Source organism: Bison bison, unplaced genomic scaffold, assembly GCF_000754665.1.
Source record: "Bison bison bison isolate TAMUID 2011002044 unplaced genomic scaffold, Bison_UMD1.0 scf7180017864453, whole genome shotgun sequence".
Taxonomy (NCBI): Eukaryota; Metazoa; Chordata; class Mammalia; order Artiodactyla; family Bovidae; genus Bison; species Bison bison.
In genome coordinates, this window is record NW_011495015.1 from 3,754,853 (window position 1) to 3,760,762 (window position 5,910).

Consider the following 5,910-nt stretch of genomic DNA (forward strand, 5'->3'; position numbering starts at 1 on the left):
ATAACAACGTGCCTGGAGACAGGAGAGTCATGGGGACCTGGAACAATAGATTTAGTTTTGAGCCTTAACATTATTGCTTGAATCCAGGTCAGGCTAGTTCAGGTCACTAGAGACTAAAAATCAATTCTTTGATGGCTGCTCATTAATCCATTATGTGTAAGGAAGAAAGCAACTTGAGTGGATATTTGTTCATTCTATAAAATTACCAGGAGAGGCAAGATCCTGAATCTTAAAAAGATCCTGTGAAACGTAATCCCCTCTTCGAAGGGTTTCTCTTGCTTTGCTTAAGAAATAGGACCCCACTTCCAAGTTTCTCTTTCCTTCTCTGCACTCTTTCTGGCTCCTGCTTTATAGAAAGAATAAGAGCTGTCCTACCACAGGTCTTTCCACAAACATTCAAAGCAGAATATCAAGATTTAAAGTTGCTCGCTTTGAATGAAGTCATTTTAGTTCCAAAATATGAGGAAGCATCTCGTGATCACTGAACCTGAAAGTTCTACAGCGAAGAAGAATCTCTGAAGAACAGAGAGTTACAGCCAAATAAAGACAGAGTTTATTACCTTTAATAACTGTCTGTTCCGTTTTTCTAAGTTAGAATTTTAGACACTGATGATAAGGCTTTCTACATCCCTCCTCCTCCTCCTCTCATGGCGTCCCCCGTGCTAGAGGCATTTTTAATTGAGTAATTAAAGATTTAAAGAAAGAAAGAAAGAAAGAAAGTGAAGTCGCTCAGTCGTGCCCAACTCTTCGCGACCCCGTGGATAGTAGCCTGCTCCAATCTCCTCCGTCCATGGGATTTTCAAGGCAAGAGTACTGGAGTGGGTTGCCATTTCCTTCTCCAGGGAATCTTTCCAACCCAGGGATCGAACCCAGGTCTCTCACATTGTAGACAGACGCTTTACCATCTGAGCCACCAAGAAGTTTCTAAATCGACTTTTGACAGCTTCCAGCAACAAGGATTTCTCACCTTACCTGTAGCTTCCAGTCTAATAAATATCTGTCTACATGGAGCTTATGAGTTCAACCCTGAGGGTTATCAAGTGAGGCTTAATGCCTCCAGAAACATGCATGATTGTGGAGAGTGGGGGGGTGAACTGTGGAAACTACCATCCAGTCGTCAAGTTTCTTCTTCATCTAATGAAGAAAGAACCTCTTTAAGCAGTTCTTCAAGAAGTTCTAATACCCTCCCCTTTCCCTGGGGAAGCAGATGTACCCTGCTAGCTGTTTTCTATAAAACAGTTTTATTGCCCTAGTTATTAATACTAACAGACTTAGTCAAGATATCATTGTGTATGGTTAACGAATAAAAAGGAAACTTCAAGTTACTGATTACAGGGTCTCCTTATGCTTATTTCTATCATTATTTGAGACTATATATTTCATTTGAATAAATATTTATCTAATGCTACAGAAAGCACAAAAATCAATCTGGTAAGGGACAAGAATTTATAGGCAAGACTAACAGGAGCAAATATCTCAGAACACATTATCCCAAAGAATATCATTACTAGGTATAATAAACTGGACAACAGAACAATAATGAATATTTCCTTTCTGCCATCTGTTGTTTTATAGGACAGCACATTTCCTGCCAGCTGACTCGAATGAGTAAAACAAAGTCACACTGAAAGATTAATCTTATTGATAAGGATGCATTTTGATGGCAATTAATTCTAAGAGGTTAGGGCTACTTCTTTTCCAAAATGAGGAACGAAGAAGATAGTATTTCTCCCTCTTTTCCTCCCTCTCAACTGGCTGTGGGGTAAGAGCTCCATTAAACGCTTTGAAGACACGAGGTTCTTATCCTCCATCAATTCACGAACTGGTGAGACAGGTACAGAAACATCAAGTACTAGGTAGTATGTAGTAAAAGAGAAAGGATCACCAAAGGTCAAGAGTGCAAGGCAGGAGACGGGAAGGACACAGGGTCAAGGGCTTTGTCACTTCCAAGCTGCTTGATCTTCCAGAAACTTCGTCCCTCTAAGCCTCACTTTCCTCATGGGTAAAACAGAGATCATACTAGTATCTGCTTCCCAGGGCTCTGATGAAAATTAAATGAATTTATGAATTCATTTCACAGCCTGTGTGGCAGCTGAGCCTGTGGACTGAGTGTACGACTTTGGGGGAAGGGTACAGTTCTATGACTTTCACATTTTACCACAAAGGACATGCCCAAGGACAAAGAGAGAGATTTTTTGAAGATAAAAAGCTAAATAAATTCATAAGAAGACCCTGACAATCTTAAATGTGCATTCAGTAAAACAAAAGGCTTCAAAATATTTGAAGTAAAAACTCTTAGAACGGAAATCCCAGTAACAGTTGAAGAGTTCAATACTCAACGCTCAGCAACAACACACAGAGTAAGACAGAAAATCAAGAAAAAGAGAAAACTTAAATAGCATCAACCAAGTCAACTTAATGGATATTTTTAGAATACTCTTACCCAAAAGAGCAGAATATATAGTCTCTTTAAGTTCACAGGGAGTATCACCGAGATAAATCATATGCCAAATCACAAAACAAAGCTTTAAAAATTCTGAAGGATTGAACTCATATAAAGTATGTTTTCTGGTGACAAAGGAAGTCATTTAGAAATCAAAAAATAAAAATATCTAGAAAATTCCTAAATATTGAAAGTTAAAGGACACACTTTTTAAAAACCCATATATCAAAGAAGAAATCCCAAGGGAAATCAGAAAATATTTTTAACTGAATAATAAAACTACGACATATCAATATTAGTAGGATACTACTAAAGCAATCCTTAGAGGGTATTTTATAGCATTAAATGGTTATTAAAATGGAAGAAAGGTCTATAATGAATGACCTAAGCTTCTATCTTACTAAGCTAGTAAAAGAAGAACAAATTAAACCCAAAATAAATCAAAGAAATAATTGAGATAAGAACTAACAAAAATTAATGCAAGAAAGACTAAACAGATGAAAGATAGAAAAAAATTATTTAAAAGCTAGGTTTGGGAAAAGATGAACAGAAATGGTAAATTTGTAGCTATTTTACCAAGAAGAGAGAAGAAAAAATTAGCAGTGTTAGGGAAGAAAAAGAGGATGGCCCTAAAAATCCTCAAGATAGAAAATGGATATTAATGGCATACCACAAACAACTATGGGTTTCCACAGTGGCTCAGTGCTAAAGAAACCTCCTGCAAGGCAGGAGACACGAGTTTGATCCCTGGGTCAGAAAGAGCCCCTGGAGGAGGGCATAGCAACCCACTCCAGTATTCTTGCCTGGAAAAATCCCATGTACATAGGAGCCTGGTGGGGTCACAAAAGAGTCAGACACAACTGAGAGACTCAACAACAACAACAACAATAAGCAACTATAACCCAAGAAATTCAACAACTTACATGCAATGGACAAATTCCTTGAAAGATACAAACTACAAAAACTGTCAGCAGAAGAAATGGAACCTACCTATATTCATGCTGAATACTGACTGATGATTTCATTGTACTTTTCACGCAGCAGTAATTTATTCACAGATAAATGAAAACTAGCCTCACCAGTGTGATAACCTCAGCTTCAAAAGTTCTTCTGCCAATGAAAATTAAAAACCTGAAAGAGACTGCATGGTTACAGATACACCAGGAAGGGAAAATGAAGGGTGAATAAATACAGCCAAAGTCATAGCACTTGCATAATCAGAGCAAAATTATTATTATTTAATACTCTTTATTACAAGTAGGTTTTAAAATAAATTTTAGTATGTGTCTAGATCTCAACCCATCTCTTTTTCGGAATTAAAAAGCTTGGAAGTGAAAGTATAGCTTCCGTCACAACACAAATGGTCCTGAGTAGATTCCTAGGAAGGAAAGAAGCAAGGTGATTGACAGGAGGAAGTGTGTTTTGAGTCCAGGAGAGCAAACAGTTCTTGTTTGCTGCAAACCGTGAACAGCCAGCTTTGTCTATTAGCAGCTATGCGCCAATGATTGGGCAGGAAGTCACAGGATGACTGTTGCTTTTATGCTGTACTTCTACTAAAACTTGATTTTATTGCCCATTTCCAATAGCTCTTGGGCTTGGGTGCTAAATGACAGCCTTTTAGTAATTCTGCAAAGGATGCAGCTGATGAGAAAAATGCAATCACATATGTATCCAACACGGAAGAACAAATAAAAACAAAACATGATTCTCCACTTACAAGTCAAACAAGTTATGTGCCTTACCTAAGAGGTTGTCTTTAAATTCTAGTCATTAGTGATCATTAATAAATGAAACATTGTATTTTTCTCAAGTGTTTTATATTTCTTATATTGGGAAGTCAAACAATAGGCTAGACTTTTCATAGGGAGATACGTACAATCACGATGCAGGCTTAAAATAATGATAATAATAATAAAACTCTCTAGGTGTTTGCTAGGATCTGATTAGGTATTTTAAGTGCTTTTCATGTACTAGCTAATCTCATCCTCTGTACCACCCAATGAGACTGAACTACTACTTCCATCATTTTATAGATCAAGAAATAGAAGTGCAGAGAGGTTATGTAACCTGCCCAGGACTGCACAGCTAGGCTCTGATGTTGCAAAAACTGAAGGATAATTTCCCAATGCGCCAGTTACTACCTCTGCTTTCACATTACAGGAATTAACATTTTTACAAGTTTTTTTTTTTTTTTTTTACTTCTGGGAATGACAATTTTTGCTTGTATGGTTTTACCCTGAATCAGGAAAAATACAGTATGAGGAAACAGTACTACAATACAGGTCTGTGAGCTTCTCAGTAGCAGGCCATTTGCTGGGATGAAGAGCATTTTCAATAACACAGCAGCACACTCCCAAGGCAGCAAGCCCATCTGTGAACAGTGTAGTGAGGAGGTGTTAACATTAAAAGGCAAGCAAGGTGGAGCTGAGACCAGCGCATCACCGTCTTCCTTGACCCAGAGGACAAAGAAATCAATTCAGTCTCAAAAGTAAAACTTAACGAACCCCCACATCTTGGAATGAGCAAAGGATGTGACATCTGTCTACAGAAACTTGTCTTGGAAACTCGATCTGTAAGACGAGAAAAATCGTACTTGCTCAAGTATTCTCTTTGAGTAGAAAACCTACAAGGAAGATGCAATCACCAGCTGATGTTTACATGACTTCTGGAAGGGAAAGGGGAAACACTGAACATTTATCGAGCCCCCAGGTTGAGCCAAACACTGTTATGTCGTTCCCATTTCACCTGATTAAATCTTGACAGTGTATCCAGAAGGTATTATTCTCCCCATTCCTAAGGTCTAGAAAAACTGAGGACAAAAGAGGTTATATGAAGTGCCAGCAATAGACGTTAGAGAAAATTCTGTACCTCAAACCAGAGACTAGAGTATAGTTCAGCAGGTAAAGAATCTGCCTGCAATACAGGAGACACAGGTTCCATCCCTTGGTTGGGAAAATCCCCTGGAGTAGGAAATAGCAACCCACCCCAGTATTCCTGCCTGGAGAATTCCATGGACAAAGGAGCCTGGCAGGCTATGGTCCATTGTGTTGCAAAGAGTCGGACATGACTGAAGCAATTTAGCACACGATTTAGCAAGATTAAGAAATTAACTCTTATATATAAATCTTACTGTGTGGCATTGTTCTAAGGTCTTTGTTACAGTGATGTCTTTAATCCTCATGATAAGTCTATGAGATTAATTCTGCTATTAATATTATCACCAGTGAGGAAACTGAGCAACTGAAGAGCTAAATAACTTGCCAAAGTCAGTAGCAGAGCTAGAAAAAATGCTCTTCAACACTAATTTGGTTCTTTTAAAGCTAACAGAGGGGAATTCCCTGAAGGTCTAGTGGTCTAGAGGTCTCCATGCTCTCTCTTCCAGGGCTTATGGGTTTGCTTGCGGATCAGGGACCTAAGATCGAGCAATCTGGGATAAATAAAAACCTGGACCTCTCCAGGTTCAGGAT